Here is a 22,509-nt window from a genome sequence, read left to right on the forward strand (position 1 = left end):
AAATAATGTTTATCTCAAAGGTTTCTTGTGAGAATTAAATGACATTATGTATTTAAAGTGTTTTGCAACTGGGTGTGGTGGTTCATGCCTGTAATCCCAGCACTTTTGGTGGCCGAGGCTGGTGGATCACCCAAGGTCAGGAATTTGACACCAGCCTGGCCAACATGGTGAAACACCATCTCTACTAAAAATACAAATATTAGCCAGGCGTGGTGGTGGATGCCTGTAATCCTAGCTATTTGGAAGGCTGAGACACGAGAATCACTTGAATCTGGAAGGTGGAGGTTGCACTGAGCCTAGATCCTGCCACTGACTCCAGTCTGGGTGACAGAGTGAGACTTTGTCTCAAAAAATAAGTAAATAAATAAATAAATACTAAAAAATAAAGTGTTTTTCATATAGTAAATATCCTTTATGCATTATTATTATAAATTAAAAGTAGATAACTGGTACCCAAATAGTGCATAACAAGGCAAGTTTAGTCCATTCATTCACTCAGTGAATCTTTGAGGAAAGAAGTAGAAAAATGAATGCAGCTGCCAGCAAAAGAAAATCTGTTCTTCACCAGGGGAGAAAAATGGGAGGAATTATAAGCTGTCCCTTCACTCATTTGACATATATTATTGAATTCCTAAAATTTACTAGCAACTGATCTAAACTCTGAAGTGATAACAGGAACTACTTCCTGCCTTCATAGGGCTTACACTCTAGTGGGGCATGCAAACAAAAAACTGAATCAATAAGGAAAATACATGACATAGTTGATAATGATATATGCTAAGGAGAAAAACAATGCAAGGGAAAGGAATAGGATAAGAAGTGAGGGCAATTATTATAAGTAGGGGGTCAGAAAAGACTTCTCTGAGAATGCTACATTTGAGTAAAAAATTGAAGGAATTGAGGGTGGATTCCTAAAACAGGAAAAAGTCACACAAATAGCTAAGTACCCTGTTCTTGTGCCATGATTGTTGAATGATAAAAGCCACTTGAAAATGGTTAACAAGTGATTTTATTATGTTGCAAATTATTGCTTAGGGAAAGCAAGTGAGGAACTACTGGAGCATAGGAATCATTGCCTGGACATATAAGATGAAGATTAAAAAGTGTGTAAGAAAGAATTCCATAGCTTTGTCTTCAGGGGCCATCAATTGCCTCATAGAGAAAATAAAATTATCCAATCCACTAGCATTTTATTTTTGTATTCATGAATTCATATTCTGTTATAGAATAACTGGAAATAAAAATGGATTTTTTTTTCATTTTTTCAACTGGGGTCCATAAAAACCTAAAAGATCCACCAAAAATCGTTTAGCACTGATAAAACATTCAGTAAAATCGCAGGATATGAAATCAACATATAAAAATCAGTAGCATTGCAATACACCACCAAAAACTAGCAGAAAAAAAAATCAAGAAAGCCATCCTATTTACAACAGATTATCTGAAAAAGAAAAATGACTGGAATACGTTTAACCAAGAAGGCAAAATAACTTTCTAACAGGAAAAGTATAAAAAAAAAATGGAAAAACAGTTCATGTTCATATATTGGAAGAATTAATACTGTGAAAATCATTATATCACCCAAAGTGATCTGAATATCTAATCAACTCCTACCACAAAACAAATAACATTCTTCAAAGAAACAAGAAAAAATTATGGCACGGCATCTTAAAAAATAAAATAATAAGATGAAGAATATAAAGTACTCCATGAATTAAATGACTAGATATAAGATATTTCTGATCTTTAAACTGTCACAGCTAGGATACTTCACAAAGCGTTTCATTATTTAGGGCCTATTTGGCCAAAAACATCAGTTCATTAGATTGAAAATTATTTTAAGTTATGAGTCTTATCATATTTATCTTTATATCCACAATGATTTGCATTCCCCTGATAATGTAGTGATGTTGAGCATTTTTTCATATACCTATTGCCATTTGTGTGTCTTATTTTTGAAAAATGTCCGTTCAGCTAATTTGCCCATTTAATCAGATTATTGTTTGTTTGTAAATATTCACTAGATGAATTTGGTCTTTGGTGCCATCGAGAGCTAATGTTTCTTTATTGGTTTTCTGTCTAGATGATCTCTCCAATGCTGAAAATGGGGTGTTGAAGTCCCTAAATGTGATTTTATTGGAATGTTTATCTCCCTTTAGATCTAATACTATTTTATTTGTATATCTGGATGCTCCAGTGTTGGGCACATATATATTTATAATTGTTATGTCATTTTTGCTGAATCAAATTTTATTATATAATAACTTTCTCTGTCTCTTTGCTGTTTTTTTACTAAAACTCTGTTTTATCTGAGATAAGTATAGATACTCCCATTCACTTTTGAATTCATTGCATGGAATATATTTTGTCATTTTTTAACTTTTGGTCTATGTGTGTCTTTAGAGGTGAAGTAAAGTTCTTGTAGGTATTATATAATTGTGACATAGTTTATTATCCATTTATCTACTCTGTGTTTTTTAAGTGGGGGAGATTAATCTCTTTACAGTCAAAGTTATTACTGATAGGCAACGACTTACTCCTGTCATTTTGTTAATTGTTTTCTGGTTGTTTTGTATATCCACTGTCCATTTATTTCTCTCTTATTGTTTATCAGTGCAATTTGGTGGTTTTCTCTAGTGATATAGAATAATTATTTTCTCTTTCTCATTTGTGTATCTGCTCTTCCAGTGAGATTTCTGCATTTGCATGTTTTTATGATGGTGATTATTATCTTTTCACTTCCAGATGTAGGGTTTTTTTTTGAGCATTTCTTTTTAGGTTGATCTAGTGGCCAGGAATTCTCTCAGTGTTTGCTTGTATTGGAAAGAATTTATTTCTTCCTCATTCTGAAGAATAGCTATACTGAATATAGTATTCATGGCTGGTAATTTTTTTCTTTCAGCACTTTGAATATCTTCCCTTTCTCTCTTGGCCTCTAAGGTTTCTGCTGTGAAGTCTGTTGTTAGTCTAATAAAGATTCCTTTATATCAGGAATAGATTTGATGTTGTTCTCCTGATGTTTTTAGAATTCTTTCTTCATCATTTAACTTTTGACAATTTGATTATAATATGCCTTACAGAGCACGTTCTTGAGTTGAATGTATTTGCAGACTTTTCAGCTTCTTAGATCTGGATTTTCATATCTCTTCCCAGATGTGGAAATTTTTCAGAAATATTTCATTAAATAGGTTAATTTTGCATGCTTTGCCTATCTTTTCACCTATGGAAGCTTTCACAATATGAATATTGTTTCACTTAAAGGTGGCCTGTAAGTCTTGTAAGCTTTATTCCCTTCTTTTTATTATCTCTTTTTTTTTTCTTTGACTGTGTAATTTCAAATAACCTATCTTTATTCTGCTCAATTAAGTCTGCTTTGAAGCTCTCTATTGTTATTTCATTCATTGAAGTTTTAGATGAAGTTTTGGTTCTTTTTTATGATATCTATTTCTTTGTTCATTTTCTCACTTATATTGTGAATTGTTTTCCTGATTTTGTTGAATTGTCTACCTGCATTTTCTTTGTCTTGTTGAGTTTCCTTAGGATCATTATTTTGAATTTTTCTTCTGACAATTTGTTGTTTTCCTTTCCACTGGGGCCTTTTTCAGAGAGTTACTGTGTTACTTTGGTGCTATCATAATTCCACGATTTTTCATGTTTCTTGTGTTCCTGCTTTGGTACCTGTGCTTCTACTAGAACAATTGCCTCCTCCGAGCTCTGTAGCGTAGATTTCATAGGGAAAGATCTTCATCTGCAGTTGAGTCTCGTTGTGTCTTTTAGGAAGGGTGTGGTGATTATTTTTAGGTAGATGTAGTGCTATAGTCATTATACAGCTTCTTCACCTGCATTCAACATGAGCAATAACTGCAGGTACCTCGGTAGCCTAGGCAGTTGAAGTTCATGGAAGTGGTGGTGACAGTATACGTTGTTAAAATCCTTGGTGACAAGGGCTTTTGGGGTCTTCCCATTATTTTTCTCATAGTGGGGAGACTTAGCTAAAGGACGTTTTTGGGAGTCAGGTTTGTTTATTGGTGTGCTTCTTTTTTGGTGTCAGGTGTGTTTATTGGGAGGCAGAATGCTGCTTTAACATAGGCACCAGGCCTATGTGTTTTTGGAGCAGCTCTGCCAAGGCATCATTTCAACAGGACTCAGTATGCAGCTTCAGCTCAGACTTTTAGGGGCAGGGTTCATCAGTGACTGGGAAGGGCATATGGAACAACTATGACAAGGCACCATTACCTCAGGAGGAAATATATAGCTTTAGCTGAGGCCACAAGAGGCAGGATGCAGCAGTAGCAATTGTGAAAAGTAGATGGAGCAGCTCCACTAAGCACACTTTCCCCGGGAGGTATTGGGCAGCTTCAGTTCTGACACAAGGGTGCAGAGCACCGTAATTGGTAGAGACAGATGAGACGGTTCTCCCAAAGCCTAATTTCTCTAGGAGGAGGAATGCAGTTTCAGCTCAATAGCACTTGGAAGGGGTAGATGGAGGAGTTCTGCCAAGACACTTTTTTCCCAGGAGGCAGCATTCAGATTCAGCTTAGGCCCTTAGAGACTGGGCACAGTCACATCTAAGAGAGGTAAATGAAACAGTTACGCCAAGCACACTTTCCCCAGAAGAGTGTACATCTTCAGCCCCAACCTCAGGGATCTGGGTACAGCTGTGCCTGGGGATTAAGAGGGGTAAATAGGTGTAGCAGTTCCACTGCCACTTGGCCCCATGTAAAAGCAGGTTGCAGCTTAGTTTGGGGATATCACACCACTGAATGGGGTGGTTTGGCAGCAGCCTTGCCTCAAGGATTAAGGGGTGCTATGGGCACTTGCCCACTTAGCACAACACACTCCAGCAGTAGTTCTATCGCCACGATGGCAGAGCACAATAGCTGCACAGGCCACAGGGGGCGGGACCCAGGATTGGTTGCTTCTCTGTTGGGAGCTCAGTTGTGTAGACCTCAGGCAGCTCCCTCAGGGGCCTTAGTACCTGTGAGGGCTGCAGCGGACCTCAGTGGCGAGGACTGTAGTTGTCCATGATATTGATGTGGGCAGCTGGGTTCCTCTTGCTTATCTTTTCTCTATAAAAAATGCCTCCTGGTTCCCAGCTGATCCTGGTTGGGGAATGGGGTACTGGAGGCCAGATGTCTTCTTCTGTTCTCTATGTGGCTGTCCTGAATTTCTGTGTACACCAGGGTTTCTATTACTCGTTTGACATACTCTCATGTTCTCTAATTATTTTTGTTAAAATGTAGTTGTTTATTAGCTGTTTTGGCTGTTTTTGTTGCGGGGAGAAGCACTAAAGGCTTCCAGTCAACTATTTTGCTGATGTCATTTCTGTTCATAGAATCTTTATTCACTATTTCTCCAAATTGGAAATAATCCAGATATTCTTGACCCAAATGTCCTTAAACCAAATTGTGGTATATTCATACAATGGAATACTATTCAGCAATAAAAAGAAATGACCCAACTTAAATGAGCACAACTTGACAACACAACTTGAACACAAATAAACACAATTTGAATGAATCTCAAGGTGTTATGCTGAATGAAAGAAGCCAGTTTTAAAGAATTACCTCTTTATGAGTTCAGTTATATGGCATTCACTAAGCAACAAACTGTAGTGATGAAGGATAGTGACAACCAGAGTTTAGGTATTGAGGAATGGTGTGACTATATCAGAGAGTAGGAGGGAATGTTTGGAGTGATGCAACTGCCCTGTATATGGTGGTGGCTACCCAAATTTAGATGTGTGCTAAAACATATAGAACTGTATACACAAAGAAAAAGGTCAAATTACTATGCAATGATATAAAACATGTACATACATACACACATACATGCAAATATATGTGATTGTCTTTGATTTTTTGATGATCTATCCTCATTTAATCAACCTCTAAAGCCCAACTTTCATGTCAGAAATTATTTTTGAACAAATTCTACCGGTATGTAATGTGGACTGTATATTTGATGAACCTGTAAAGAGAAGAAAAGTATGCCAAGGGTTATGCAATATATTGGCTTAGTACATAGGGATATTAATTTTGTCAGTAAGCCAAAAGGAAAAATCTGATAGAAACATGCAAGTAAGAAAATATAATGAAATATTGATCTATGTACCTATTTTTTGTACCAATAACTTGCTATTTTGGTGACTATGGCATTACAGTATAGTTTAAAATCAGGTAGTGTGATGCCTCCAGATTTGTTCTTTTTGCTTACTCTATTTTGGCTATGAGGTCTCTTTTTTATGATTCCATATGAATTTTAGAATTGTTTTTTCTAATTCTGTGAAGAATGATGGTGGTATTTTCATGGGGATCACGTTGAATTTGTAGATTGCTTTTGGCAGTATGGTCATTTTCATATAGACCAATGGAACAGAATAGAGAACCCAGAAATAAACCCAAATACTTACAGCCAACTGATCTTCAACAAAGCAAACAGAAGCATAAAGTGGGGAAAGGACAACCTTTTCAACAAATGGTACAGAGATAATTGGTTAGCCACATGTAGGAGAATGAAACTTTATCCTCATCTCTCAACTTATAAAAAAGTCAACACAAAATGGATTAAAAACTTAAACCTAAAACCTGAAACTTTAAACATTCTAGAAGATAACGTTGGAAAAATCCTTCTAGACATTGGCTTAGGCAAGGATTTCATGATGAAGATCACAAAAGGAAATGCAATAGAAACAAAGATAAATAGCTGGAACTCAGTTAAACTAAAGAGCTTTTGCACAGCAAAAGGAACAGTCAGCAGAGTAAACAGACAACCCAAAGGGTGGGAGAAAATCTTCACAATCTATCCATCTAACAAAGGATTAATATCCAGAATCTACAATGAACTCAAATCAGTAAGAGAAAAACAATCCCATCAAAAAGTGAGCTAAGGACGTGAATAGACAATTCTAGAAAGAATATATACAAATGACCAACAAGTAGAAGAATAAATGCTCAATATCACTAACGATCAGGGAAATGCAAATCAAAACCACAATGGGATGCCACCTCACTCCTGCAAGAATAGCCATAATGAAAATATCATAAAACAGTAGATGTTGGCGTGGATATGATGAATAGGGAATACTTCTACACTGCTGGTGGGAATGTAAACTATTCCAGCTGCTATGGAAAACAATGTGAAGATTCCTTAAAGAACTAAAAGTAGAACTACTATTTGATCCAGCAATCCCACTACTGAGTATCTATCCAGAGGAAAAGAAGTCATTATTCGAGAAAGACACTTGCATACACATATTTATAGGAGTACAATTCACAATTGAGAAATCATGGAATCAACCCAAATGCCCATCAATCAACGAGAGGATAAAGAAACTGTGATAACTCAAGAATGCAAAACCAAACATCGTATGTTCTCGCTGATACATGGGAGCTAAGCTATGAGGATAAAAAGGCATAAAAATGATAGAATGGACTTTGGGGACTTGCCGTGAAGAGTGGGAAGGGGGTGAGGGATAAAAGACTACAAATGTGGTGCAGCGTATACTGATCAAGTGATGGGTGCACCAAAATTTCACAAATCACCACTAAAGGACTTACTCATGTAACCAAATACCACCTGTACCCAAATAACTTATGGAAAAACAAAAATAATAACGTAAAAGAAAATAGAAAATATAATGAAACATTGAGCATTGAGGCAATAAATAAAGCTTTTTTTTTCTTTTTTTTGGGGGGGACAGAGTCTCGCTTTGTCACCCAGGCCGGACTGCAGTGGCATAATCTCGGTTCACTGTAGCCTCTGCCTCTTAGGTTCAAGCAACTCTTCTGCCTCAGCTTCCTGAGTAGCTTGGATTACAGGTGCGTACCACCATGCCCAGCTAATTTTTGTACTTTTTATTTTTTAGTAGAGGCGGGGTTTCACCATATTGGCAGGGCTGGTCTTGAACTCCTGACCTCATGATCTGCCCTCGTTCGCCTCCCAAAGTGCTGGGATTACAGACATGAGCCACCGCGCCTGACCATAAGGCATTCTTCATTTTTCCATTGGCTTCTTTCTCTACAGAAGCTAAACAAGATGGAGAGAAAGTGAAATATCTCAGGCACTACCATAAAAATTATATGAATCAGAACATTGTTTTATCTAAGCAAAAACCAACTCATAGTACAGTGATCAAAGAAGGTAGAAGGGGTCAGAGAAAAGTATAGTTAAAATTAATTATTAAGGTGTATGTTATAGAGCTATTTTGGTGTTGCTGCTTTTTTGTTTTTCCTTCAATATCTCCTAGCCCCCATAAGTATTCTCAGTAATCAAATGGTTCCTGAAGAACTCTCCAACGATTTATAAAGTACAATGATTTTGAAAGAAGCAGTCTAAAGGCCATGAAATAAATTTCCCAAGGCTATATTATTTTGTTCTCTATTAATGTGACTTTAAGTGTGGCTCAGAATTTCACCTATGTGCAACATTAATGGGAAAATATCTATTCAAGAGAGGCAATTGGATTAAAATGCTTGTTTAAGAAACCTGATTGGCCGGGCGCGGTGGCTCAAGCCTGTAATCCCAGCACTTTGGGAGGCCGAGACGGGCGGATCACGAGGCCAGGAGATCGAGAGACGATCCCGGCTAACACGGTGAAACCCCGTCTCTACTAAAAAATACAAAAAAACTAGCCGGGCGAGGTGGCGGGCGCCTGTAGTCCCAGCTACTCGGGAGGCTGAGGCAGGAGAATGGCGTAAACCCGGGAGGCGGAGCTTGCAGTGAGCTGAGATCCGGCCACTGCACTCCAGCCTGGGTGACAGAGCAAGACTCCGTCTCAAAAAAAAAAAAAAAAAAAAAGAAACCTGATTATTAGACTTCCTGCAGTTAATACAAAATTATACCTGGCTGTTGCAAGTGACTTAAATGTTTAGGAAAAAACGTATTTCTGATTCCACTGACATTTCCACTGCATTTTATCTTTATTCAAATCAAAAGGACATTGTAGAATGAGAAAAAAATGACAAGGATATAGACCCAGCCTTTGACCTTTAGCACAGTTTATCTACAGTTGGATTTGCATTAGAGCAATAACATTAACTACCTATCAAGGTCATGTTAGGTGAGTGATTTAACAGCTTTGCATCTCAGTTTGCTTATCTCTACCAGAGAACGTACATTGTCAAATACCATTTCAGAACTTACTGTGTGCTGGCTGCCTGTTAAGCATTTTCACAGTATTCTGGTGAGGTAGGAATTATGTTCTGGCCTCCTCCACTCTCCCACAACACTTATCATGTTTATCAGAAAACCCTGTTGGCTCTTCCTTCCAAACGTCTAGAATCTCACCGTTTCTCACCTGTATCACTGCCGTCATTCTTGTCCAAACTAACATCATTTCTTACCTGGAGTCTCCGTGTCCTTGCCCCATTGGGTTTATTCTAAACATAACAGCCAAAATGATCTTGTTAAAAGATATCAGAAATTGTCACTCCCCTGTTCCAAATCCTCACATGATTTCTCAGATCACTTTGTGTAAAAGTCAAATATCTTGCACAAAAATTGTCAACCTAGATTCGTTTTGAGTAGATTTTATATATCCTAGGCCCTCTGTATCTGTGGTTTCTCTATCTCTGGATTCAACTAACCATGGATAGAAAATACAAGGAAAAAAAACAACCAAGCCAGTACTGAACATGTATAGACATTTTTCTCTTTATTTCCTAAACAATACTGTATAGCAACTATGAATACCAAGGAATGATGTATATAAATTATATATGTGTGTCTCAAAAAGCAACTTGTCAAATTATAGACTTCTTAATTATATAAGAAATTCCTTACCCCAAATTCTTATAAGGAAAATGCGCATATTATTTACATAACAAAAATATTCAACATTCTATAATTTGCCTTTAAAATCTTTCCAATGATGAATACCTTACTTATTCAAGCAAATTCTGCCTGGTACATTATGTCAGTTGGTTTCAGTATAGTATGTGGTAAGAATAGGGCTCCAGAGTTCTCAGCTCTAGAGGTTGACAATGTCAGGAAAGAGTAAAATATTACATGAGAAATTTCTAACCCAAAATTAGTATAGGAAAAACAGTATATAATTTACACACACACACACAAAAATGTGCAACATTTTGTAATTTGCCTCTAAATTCTAAAGTGAGCCAAGTTACAGAGGCAAGGAGAGTTTGTTGAGTGATTCATGGATATTTATGTACTAATATGTCTGCTATTTAATGACTTTCTCATCTTACGCAAATCACAGGATCTCCCTAAATGACATTTCTTTCCTTAATATAGGGGTAATAATAGTACTTCTTATCTCACAATGTTGTTAAGAAAATCAGAGATAATTAACAGGAAAGCCTTAGCAATTATAAATAAAATAAATGTTTTACTTTTCCTTTTTTAAAAGAAACCTTACTGTTTAAAGAGATATGAACAGTGTATATAATCAACAGCAATTCTGATTATAATACAATAATCAAGAACATACAAAAACACACAATAATGGATAATAAACTTTCATTGTTTATATATAAATGCAGGTATCTATATTAAGCAAAATGTTGTAATTAGGAGGTGCCTTAGATAAAATTAATTAACATAATAGATTCTTCACTCAAATCTTCAAGGATTTCCAGCTAACAAGATCATCTCAAAGATAAAATGATAAAGCAACTTACCTTTCAAAAACTGACCAAAACAACTAGGATAGGAAGAAGGTATTCAAGAAAATTGTGGTATTTCTCTGAGTATTTTATTAAATGCCAAGTAAACAAAGTAAAAACATTTTAGAAAGAGCTAATTTAACACATATTCTGATATTATTATTCACAAAAGCATTTAATATGTATTTTTTCTCTTAAATCCTATGTGGTAATGATTATGATTTAGTTTCTTGTCTTCATTTACTAAATAAAGATTCCAAATTTCCAACCAAACATAATTTTCCAGTTAAAAATGTTAATCAAATTAAATGCAAAATGCAATCAACTAGTAATTATGAAGCATTCATATATATGGTGAACTAGGTTTCCAGAGGATAAAACAAAAGGAAAAATAATAAATTATTGCCTCAAATAATAATATATGAGTGGGCTTAATATGAAAATAAGCTCAGAAAGTTGCATAGAAGAAGGTTGCTAAACTTAGTCAATAGAAATAGATAGGCCAAGAGTACAGTGAACACATTATCAGCTTCAGTGAATGGTATAAACTTTTCTGCCTTTATCTCAAAGGCAGAAAAATATAACATTTACTGAGACGGGAGTTGAATAAATGAATTAGGCTAGCTTAATGACTTTGAGAAAGGCAGTGATGAGAGGTGAATCACAGCAGGTTGCTTGGGACAACATTGTTTAGAATTTGGAGTATAAGGTTTAGATGTTTTAACTTTATGCTGTTGTCAAAATGGAAAGTCACTTAAACATTCTGAGAAGGGTTAAAATTTTATTACAGTAATAGTGAAAAATTTGAGACAGAAATGTCACTTAAATGAATTTTTTTCTTTTTTAAGAATGTGAACAAAATATACCCAACCTGTGTCATAACTATAGTGGTATTAGCAGAAAGAAAAGAAAATATGCACGTAAGAAATCCTGAGGAAATGGACTCATTAGGATTTGGGAACATAGACATTAAAAGGGAAGACAGAATTCGCCATTAATGAATGAAAGCTTTCAACCTCAGGCAGTTTTGAGAGTTATCAAAGAATATAAAGACTTTGAGTATGTAATGGGGTCTAGGAGAGTGTTTTACAAACTTGTTGGGTTTAAAGTAGCGGAACATTTAAGTGGAAATATTCGAGAGTCATTACAAATACAGAAAATACAGACTAAATCTCCAGAAAGAAGCTAGACTAAAAAGAATAATTTAAGCATCCTGGGCACAGAAGTGAGACTTGAGGCTGTGAACCTGACTGATTTCTAAAGGAAGGCCAACAAAGAAAATCTCACCCAACGAAAACTTGGAGAACATCTAATCATTGTCTATGGAAATTTGGAGATAAATCAAGTAGAGTTAAATATTTATTATAAATTGAGGGGAAGCAATATTTTTAAAAAGAATGAAACGACCAGTTGTGTTATACACTACAAGGAAGTAAAAGAGGGTAGGACAAAGAAGAGAGAACTGGATTGACAATCAGAACGACTCTGTTAATAGATTATGTCCAAAGATGACATCCAGAAGAAACCAGAAGAAAACCAGATTATAAGGTGTTAAGGAATTGGTAACTGATAATCAAATGGAGGAAGAAAATAATGCATTATGCTTTCTAGAATGTTTGCAAATAAACCTTTTAATTAATCAGAAACTTATTAAATCACTTATATTTAACCAGAAATTGGAAATGTCACTGAAGCCTGGATTACATACAGCCAACCATAACAGAGTTATGCTCTGGCTGCTGGAGTAGGGTTGAGGAGAGAGAATCGGAGTAACAAATGCCATGAGAGTCCATGTAAGAAGATCCAGCCTAGTATCTGAAGGTCAGGGTAGGCTTCTCAGAGGTAGTGACTGTCGAGAAATGGAGGCAGATATAAGAAAAGAAGAAGAACTGGGGAAGACAGACAGCTCAGGTAAGAGAGAAAGAATATCAAGTAGCTGGAATATGGCCCACATCAGGATCCTGGAAAGGAAAATGTTGTGAGGGAGTTGGTGAGAAATCAGGAAAGTGATGAAAGGTAGGAATTAAAAGGAAATCATGGCCTTGAAAGTGTTGCTAACAAATTACAACTTTCCCTTGAGTACACTGACTAATGGGGTTCTAAGTAGGGGGTTGATGTTTATCCTAATCACAAGAGTAGCCTTTCTATTCCCTTAGTTTATGGAAAAAGGCAAAGGCAAAGAAAAGGAACCAAATCAAATGGCAATCAAGGGGCAACAATCAATGTTAATTTCTTCTAGTTTTGAGATTTTCCATGCTTCCAAGCATGAAAATTATGAACCTTGTAAACATGCTAAACTTTAGGTTCATGTTACTGCCTACCTTTAATGAATTAGGAAAAAAAAAAAAATCTGAGTGGTCTCTATAATTAAAATTTGAACAACTTTAAAACTTCTGGGATGATTATTCATCATGCAAAGAACTTTATTTGGATGCAAGGCCTTAACCAGTATGACTATGAGCAAGCCAATGGGAACAAAAAGGAGCTTTGCTCAACAAAAAGATTAACAACTAATAGTAACTTCCAATCACATAGATGCTAAAGGTGACTCTTCTATGCATTTGAAGATACCAAATAATTTCTCCACAGCAGTAGAAAAAATTCTATTGCTAGAATATATCACAAGTAAAAATTGACTATGGTGCAAAATAACCAATCACTTGGAAATCAATTGCCTATACAGCTAGCTAATAAAAACAGAGGAAATAACACATGTTTTCCATTTAATTATGTCATTGGCTTATGCTTCAGAGTTCTAAAAAAGCATCTTTAAATCTTGTATAACAAAAATAAACACATCAGTGTACCCATGCTATATTTTACTGGTACATTCTAGACAATGTACTAATACCCATAATTTTCAAAAATGACTGGCTAGGGATGGAGAAAGGGAGAGGGACATCAGTGGTTCAAATAAAAACTTGAACAAACAAAACAACTATTTTTGAAATTACTGAGAGCTGGTTATTAGGGACATGGTTTCTTGAACTGAATTGTCACATTTAAAATTCATGACCCAAAACTGTTGCTCTTCTCAGCTGTGCAATTGACACCCACCAGCATGGTGTGTGTTGGAAGTAGAGATGCCTTTTTTAAGATCTGTTAATTTAACTTATGTAAATTAATTGGCTGAAACAGAATTTTACCATTTGGATGTCTTTATTAACTGAAAAGTCAGGTGTTGAAATACTTTTAAATCCTATTATTCTGTTCTTCTGCTGGTGTAATGTGGGCAGATTCTCACTTGTTAATTATATTGTGTATAAAAATAAAAAAATTCAATTGAAAGAAATAAAATATTCTATATCAGTACTTCTTTGCATGTAAACCTATTCTGCCCACAGAGAAATACAGCATTTGCTATCACAAAACCAGCCTTGTCCTGGTCATAATCCCAGAGTCACAAGTTATTATGACAGAACTATTTTCTTTTGCAAGATACTGCTTTCTACTGTAAGTAAATAAAATATCTTGTTACTCTACCATCAGCACTCACCATTATGCAAATACTGCTTAAAGATATCTACACAGAAACTCTCTAGAAAAATCATAACAGAACTCAATTCTTGTCATTTTAGAGTAACTTTCCAAAATAATGTTCTGATATCATTTAATGTGCAATTCAGAATTCCTGTTTTTTAGATTACACATCGCTGCAAATTATTTCTTTAGAAATATTCCCTCCCAACCCCTTAACTTACTGTAATAATGTAAAATTAAAAGACTTAGTTTCAACTCACAAGTTATTCCTAAAATTTATAACAATATTTACTTGTGAGAAAATGTGGTATCACAAATAATATTTCACAGACCTGAGTCTTCAAATATGTTAGAGATAGAAAACTCTACACTCTAGTTACATACCCCATTTATGTATCTCTATCTTTGCTATGGATTTTAAACACCAAAAGAGGTTTCTACAATTTCTATTCTTATTTATAGTTATCAAACTAATGTTGAAAATCACTATATATATATATTTTTGCAAATTAGATGTATCATCTTATACTTTTTTATTTCTGGATTCTAATGTTCTTGAGAATCTTTTGGGCATTGTAAAAGTGAATATGAATTTTGCTTGAAAGTACAGTTTGTTGAAAGCTGAAATGAAGATATTAATTCTTATCTCACATATAAGCAATTGGAAAAATACAAATAATATTTATGAAGTAAATAATTATGATTCAGTAAGTGTCTTAATAAATAACAAGGACAAAAAACCAACACTATAAGGTAAAGAACATTCTGATTTAAATTGATTGAAGGGTCTTTAGAAAATATTTAAGGACTGAACAAAAACAAATTCAATAAAAATATAAGAAATAGCCATTTAGGAATTAAGTGAGGGAAGAATGGCACAAAAGGGAAGGCTGGTGATCAGTCTGCAGCTGAACTGTCACTGCTGAGTGTTAGTGACTTGAGTCACAGTCATCAATAAGGCAGACTATTTGGTGCATGCCTGAAATAGAGGCAAGGTACAATCAAGACAAACAAGACATCCATCATGTTTTCAATACCCAGAGACTCTATGCTGTAAGTTACCTCTGTCTCAAACTGCAAGGATAAAAAAGCTTAACAGCCCTAGGAGAAGATATTGCCACATGTGGAAATGGTTTAGGAAAAAGACTCCACTTGCCGGAGGCATTGGCAAAATGCTTGCAACTCATGCAGATGAGGAACAAGAGGAAGGTAGGGAAGTCTTAAAAATGGAAACTGTAGCAAGATGAAAAGAATTCAGGATAATGCATTGGAAAACAAAGAGGGTTTGTCTTTTGATGAAAAACATGAACTCTACACAAATTTTAAGAAAAGGCTTATGGGCCCTTCAAAATGGACCCAGGGATCCTAGTGCCTGGAAACCCTAACTTGCTAACACTGTTGTCCACCAAACACAGTTTTATGAGTAAGTGGATTAACTAGTAGCCAATGAAGAGGAACATGAAGGAGAATTTGTCTGAGATTTTTTTTTTATTCCTTCTAACGTCATGCTAATATATTAGAAAGCTCCACAGATGGGGGTAGCATTACAAGTTAAGGGTAATTAACTGAATTACATTATCTCTTATATATATTTATCTTTCTCTTAAATCTATATTCAAATTCCCATGTAAGTTGTTATCTCCCAGCACCCATTTTAGACATTAAGTAATTTTACACAAAAGTTAATTAATTTATTTATGTAACAACTAGTGATTTCTCTGTGCCAGAGACTGTATCAGCACCCCAGACAATGAGTAGTCACTTAAAGAAACAGGAAGCCTTTTTTATTGAAGTTTAATGATCATGACAGATATTTGTCCAATAAATACAGAATAAAGTAATTTGAAATTTCAGTTTATTTGAAGTAACAGATAGGAAGATATAAGGGTGAAAGCAAAGGAATCTGATGAAGTATCAGGGCATATGGCATGTAAATGGGGAAGAGATGTATGATGAGGAGTTAAACTGGCGAAGATATGAAGTGGAATTAAATTCTAGACAGGAGGATGGGCAGGCCTAATACCCTGAGATTGGGGAAAACATGCCAGGTAGAACACGATGCAGATAGTACAGGTAGTAACAAGAAGAACATTTGCAGATGAGCCCTCCTTCAGGAGCTTACAGGTCATGAGATCTAAGTAAGGTCTTTGAGCATTAGCTAAATTACTGACAAATGGTTTTAAGCAGAAAGGTAACATGACTGGACTATAGCTGTACTTGATGAAGATAATTCTGGCTTGACAGGCAAATGGATAAAGAAAGCTTGGGGTTGCAGTGGGGTCATCAGTAATATTGTCAGTAAGAATGCTTAGGAGGTTGTTACACTAGAGTGATACTTATGGCTATGCACATCCTTTTCTTCGTTTCCCCAAGCTTCGAACATTGAGTAACCCAGACACGCATCCAGTGCCCTCTTTTCTTCTTTTTGTGTGCTTACTATATGGGCACTCCTCAACTATCATGGTTTAAAAATCATCTAGATCTCGATTTTTCCAAATTCATGTCTCTGTCTTGAACCTAACACTTGAACTCCTGAAATTAGCTCCATTTTAACTTCCAATATGCATTTACAATTTAACATGTCCAATTCAATTCTTGATTTGGAAACCTCCACATTTGGTCTTCCTACACTTTTTCCACCTGAGTAACTGGGAGCTTTATTTTCCAAGTTGCTCAGCCAATGTTGTTAGTAGACTAATCTCTTTTTCTCACAACCTGCATCGAATTCATCAGCAAATCTCAATGTCAGTAAATGCACAATCCAATCTAATTTTGCCATCTTCACTCCCAACACCCTAGCCAAAGCCATTAAATTAATTCCTTACACTTTGATTATTTTGATAGTTCCTTTTTTTTTTTTTTTTTTTTTTGAGATGCAGTCTCACTCTGTTGCCAGGGTGGAGTGCACTGGCGGATCTTGGCTCACTACAACTTCTGCCTCCTGGGTTCAAGTGATTCTCCTGCCTCAGCCTCCTGAGTAGCTGGGACTATAGGCGCGTGCCACCACACCCACCTAATTTTTGTATTTTTAGTAGAGGTGGGGTTTCACCATGTTGGCCAGGATGATCTCAATTGCTCGACCTCATGATCTGCCTGCCTCGGCCTCCCAAAGTGCTGAGATTACAGGCGTGAGCGACTGCGCCTGGCCGATAGCTTCTTAAGCAATCTCATTTTTTCTAATTTGCACCACTAAATTCTTTCTCAACAAAAAGACTCTAAGTCATACAATAGGATATATTTTCTCTTCTCAAAACCCTCCAGTACCTTTATAATATATTCCTAATGGAATCCAATATTCTTACTGTGGCAACTTACATTTCCAAAATGTGTCTGCAACAGCACTTACCATTTCACATGCTCTTCAGTAATACGATCTTGCCTCTTCTCCATTAAGAGATTGAGTTTATCTCTACATTCCTTTGCTTCTGAGGGGCTTTGTGACTGCTTTGAGAAATAGAATATGGCAGAAATGTTGCTGTGTCAGTTTTAGACACAGCCTTAACTAAATTGGCAACTTCCCCTTCTTACTTCTTGGAATGCTCAATTTTAAAGTTTATTCTTGGGGCACTGTCTCTTAAAAACCCAGGCCCCATTTTATAATAAGCTCAAGACACATAAATAAGCCACACATGGGCTCTTTGTCTGACAGCCCTAAAAAGCATCAAACAGATAACCAACACCAACTCAGACAAGTGACATGGACATAAAGCCCATTGAATCCTCATATGACTGCAGACCCAGCTGAAATCTGACTTACATCCTAAGAAACTACAAGCAAGAACCTCACTCTCAGTTGACTCAGCTTATGGAACCAGAGAAGATAACGATAAATTATTTAAGGTAATTTATTGATAAATCATAACGGATAACAGAATATTTATCATGACCTACAAAACCTTACTTTATATGGCCCATCTATAACTACACAATTTCATCTCTTATCATTTTTCTCCTTATTTACCTCATTCCAATCACACATCAGACTGCGCTCCTTAACATTCTTTAGACATGCCACGCATCTGTGTTTACCTCAGGACCTTTGAATTTGCTCTTCTCTAATTATAAGTGTTCCTTCAGATAGTTATTCTTATGGCTGGCTTCTCTACCCTTTTCACTGATCTGTTCAGATATCGCCTTATTAAAAAATTTTCTGGCCTGGTGCAGTGGCTTATGCCTGTAATCCCAGGACTTTGGGAGGCTGAGGTGGGTGGATCAACTGAGGTCAGGAGTTTGAGACCAGCCTTGTCAGCATGGCGAAACCCCATCTTTACTAAAAATACAAAAATTAGCCAGGCGTAGTGGTGGGCGCCTATATTCCCAGCTACTTGGAAGGCCAAGGCCCGAGAATCCCTTGAACATGGGAGGCGGAGTTTGCAGTGAGCCGAGATCGTGCCACTACACTCCAGCCTGGGTGACAGAGTGAGACTCCGTCTCAAAAACAAACAAACAAACAAACCAACAACAACAAACAAAAAACAAACAAACAAAAAACCTTTTCCTTAACCAATCTTAAAAGAACAACAACAAAAAATAGGTCCATTTACCTTCAGCACTTCTTTTGCTTTTGCTTCTTAATTTGTTTTAGCCTTCCTTTTCGCTGCAGATTTATTGGAGTATACTTGACAAATAAAAATTGTATGTTTTTCATGTGTGCAATGTGATGTTTTGCTTTTCTGTAGTGAAAATACTTAAGGTCTACTCTCTTAGCAAATTTCAAGTATGTATAATACAGTATTATTCACTATAGTCACCATGCTGCATATTAAATGTCCAGAAATTATTCATCTTGCAAAAATAAAACTTTTTACCCTTTGACCAACATCTCCCCATTTTCCCCACTGCTCAGGTTTATCCTTTTTATAGGGTTTATTATTATATTGCATGTTATATTTTCCTTTGCTTGTTTTTATTAATTGTTTATGCATTAAAATGCAAGTACTCTGAGGGCAGAACCATTTTGTTTTACGTTTTTACTGCTGTAGCTCTAGCACCTAAAAAACTAAGCTGGAAGCTCAATACTAATTTTTTCAATGAGCAAATTAATATTAATGGAGGATGGTTGGGTGAATGGAAAGATAAGTGGATGGATGATGAATGAATGGGTACATGGATAGATGAATGAGTGAATGAATATGAAGTGGTGGTAATAAAATGGTAAATTACATGATTTAATCTTAAAAAGCCATTAAATAAGCCGGGCGCGGTGGCTCAAGCCTGTAATCCCAGCACTTTGGGAGGCCGAGACGGGCGGATCACGAGGTCGGGAGATCGAGACCATCCTGGCTAACACGGTGAAACCCCGTCTCTACTAAAAAATACAAAACACTAGCCGGGCGAGGTGGTGGGCGCCTGTAGTCCCAGCTACTCGGGAGGCTGAGGCAGGAGAATGGCGTGAACCCGGGAGGCGGAGCTTGCAGTGAGCTGAGATCCGGCCACTGCACTCCAGCCTGGGCGACAGAGCGAGACTCCGTCTCAAAAAAAAAAAAAAAAAAAAAAAAAAAGCCATTAAATAAAATGATAGCATTTTGCTGAATTGCAGTGGTTCTTACGCCATGCTTGATATTCTTTTTACATTCAGACAAGTGTTTCTGTAGTTAAATAGATGACCACAGTGAGATTTTATAAACTAATGTAATGACACTTGTGAAGAGCAAGGACTGACATAGCTTATCACTCAGAAGAGGTAAGTTTTAATGGGAGAGAGAGAGAGAAATGTGAAAACTCTGGGCATAGCTTCCCAGGAGGCCTGCCTCAAATTATTCAATGACCAAGGGAAAAAGACTAGGTGACTATGATGCAAAATGATATATTTAGTGGGAGATACCAGAAGACTTTCAAACAGATTGGGAGGGGTGCCAAAAACAGCAAAAATATTGTATTTTGAATAGTGAAGCTGTTATGTCCAGAAAGGTTGAATGAAATAGATTATTTTCGTGTATAGAATCAAACTCAATATCCGGAGTACAAAAGGCTTAATTTACCTTTTTGTGCCTCCAACGTCAGGCAATTAGTTGAAACCAAAATCAATTTGCTGAGAGCTGGGCTTTGACTCAAAGAAACCACAAGTTTTGGCTTGGTAGTTGCAGCTGCATTCACTCTGTTGCTAGGAAAATCAGGAGAAACAAGTTATGCAAAAGGGTTCCAAGGTTCTGTCCCTTGCATTTTCCTTACAAAAACAAATGGTCCTCATCTTTCTGTTGTTATTGTTTCTTGGTTTTGATTTGTTTTGTTTTTTGTTCAGTCAGCATTGTGTTCTTAAGCAACAGAAATCTTTTTTCTCTTGAGAAGCCAAAAACAAAGTCCTTGAAAGGTGTTATTTTAGTGTGTGTGTGCGTGTGTGTGTGTGTGTGTGTGTGTGTGTCTGCCATAATGGTGCTTTTTGACTTTTGGAATTCTGGAGATTTTAAGAAAAAAGCAAATGCAAAATATCAAATGACTTAGACATTATTACCAAGAATCGCAGTTATTGTCACATTTTATAAATGTTTCATTGCCTGCCACAGGCTTTTAAGGTTGGCATGATTTCTGAGGACTTCAGTTCAAAATTTAGGTAAGGCTTCAAAATTCGAGAAAACATCTGTAATTATACAGTTCATGGTCATATTTCTTTCACAAAAAATAAAGTTAACTCTTACTTCTTTTTGGTAACACTTATCTGTAGTTAGTACATAGACACTAAATAGTTTATGTTGCTTTGTGTAGTAATTAAGGTCTGTACAACAAAATATAGTGACAATAACAGATTTGGTAACTAGCTTAACCTGAATTAGCAACCCATATCTACCACTTACTAGCTGTATTCCCTTGGGAGTGTTATTTTTAGTTTTCTCATTTGTAAAATGGAGATAACATTGTATATCCTCTGGGAGTATTAAGATTAATGACATGTCAAATGCTTAGCACAGTACATGCCACACAGTTCTCAGTTGTTATTCTTAAAAGTCAATTCTGTTTCTGCCTACTATTCATGCTTATGATTCCAAGTAAATAATAATTCATATGTGCATTCCACTGCAATTCCTTGTTTCTTAAAGCCTTCAAAGAGTTGCTTTTATATACAAGGACATAGAAATCTGCATTAAAATAAGAATCAGCAAAGCATGAGGTTTTTGCTAAGAGATGAAGGTCACGGGTTTTTCTTTTAGCACAGATTTAAGAGAAACAGCTCTAAGCCAGAAGAACTCCACTGCTTTCCCCTCTGCTTTGAGTTTAGAGGCAGGCAGGCTTGTAATACAGAACCCTGTGCACCACAGGGTTGGTTTGGCAGGCAAGCCATTTGCTATTTCTGAAACATATATGTTGCTTTCTGTTTCTAACACGCCAGAGGCTCTTCTCATTGCCAAAATTTCTCCTTTGTCAAGCTCCATAGGAAACTGATGTAGTCCATGCTCAAAAGACATCCAATAAAAAGCTATGAAGCTGCCACTGATTCACATCTCCACTGGAGGGAAAAAAAAGGAGTTGCAGGATGTCAGGTCAGTCTTAAAAAGTTGTGCTTATGTTATTACAAAAGGCTAAGGATTCAGCTTTTAAAATATCCCTCTAGGGATGGTAGCTCTGTGAGGGAATGGAAGACGCCATTGAAAAAAGGCTACTATCTCTGTCTTGCTTTTATAAACCCTTTATAGTTTTCCTGAAAGGTAATATCATGCTGTTGTGAGATCTTCTGGCAGAATGTGGGTTTCCATTTGTGATTTCTCATCAATCATTTTATCCCAATAAATAAGAGCAGATAGGGTTCCATTTCCCACCCCCACCAAAGACCACAGACACATCCATTTTAACCACCCCACATGTAAAAGCCTTGGAAGCAACAATACTCCAAGAAATCACTGTCTTTACTGTGAAAACATTTCAGTGCTCATGAGCCTGATCTTATCAAAGCAGTATGTAGAAGTTTACGAATTGTTCATGGTCATTTTTTCTTCATATTTGGGAGGAAAATGCATCTACCCTTTTTAAATGCATTTTGTATTAGTTACTGTACAGGAAAATCTGCTACAATAAAAATACTTCAAAATGCTGAGGTTTAAATGAGATTGGAAAATATTTCTCTTTTATTAAGAGTTCATGGGTGAGAAGGCTACAGTGGCAGGGGCCCATACCCTTCTGTCTTCCTCCCCTACCATTGCCCAGGGTGTCAGACACACCTGTGCGGTTGAAGCTGGAAGCCCCCATGATTGGGTTCCAATAACATAGGGTAGGAAAAGGTATACCACAGCAAGCATTTATATCCATAAAACTAGGAAGTTACCTCCATCGTTTTCACTCACACCCCTTCTTGCCCTAACTTATTCACATCTCCTCAGCAAGGTGCAATGGAGTCTGGGAAATAAAATCTTAGGTGGACAGCCACATTCTCAGCCAAATCCTGATCAGGAAATAAGAAAGGAATGTTGGATTA

The 22,509-nt window shown here is 36.4% G+C and overlaps 1 long non-coding RNA gene across 3 annotated transcripts in view; it reads right to left on the bottom strand.

The window, feature by feature from the left end:
• LOC105489108 (uncharacterized) overlaps positions 1-22,509 on the bottom strand; it is a 78,879-nt gene that overhangs the window by 15,604 nt on the left and 40,766 nt on the right. Inside the window, exons 2-4 of one of the 3 annotated variants that reach the window (XR_011613060.1) lie at positions 22,360-22,476; positions 20,087-20,208; positions 17,452-17,549 (exon numbers count right to left, since the gene is read on the bottom strand). This is a non-coding gene — a long non-coding RNA (uncharacterized lncRNA). The remainder of the gene's footprint in view (positions 1-17,451; positions 17,550-20,086; positions 20,209-22,359; positions 22,477-22,509) is intronic. The other 2 variants (XR_011613059.1, XR_011613058.1) reach the window with 2 other exon arrangements.

Source organism: Macaca nemestrina, chromosome 14, assembly GCF_043159975.1.
Source record: "Macaca nemestrina isolate mMacNem1 chromosome 14, mMacNem.hap1, whole genome shotgun sequence".
Taxonomy (NCBI): domain Eukaryota; kingdom Metazoa; phylum Chordata; class Mammalia; order Primates; family Cercopithecidae; genus Macaca; species Macaca nemestrina.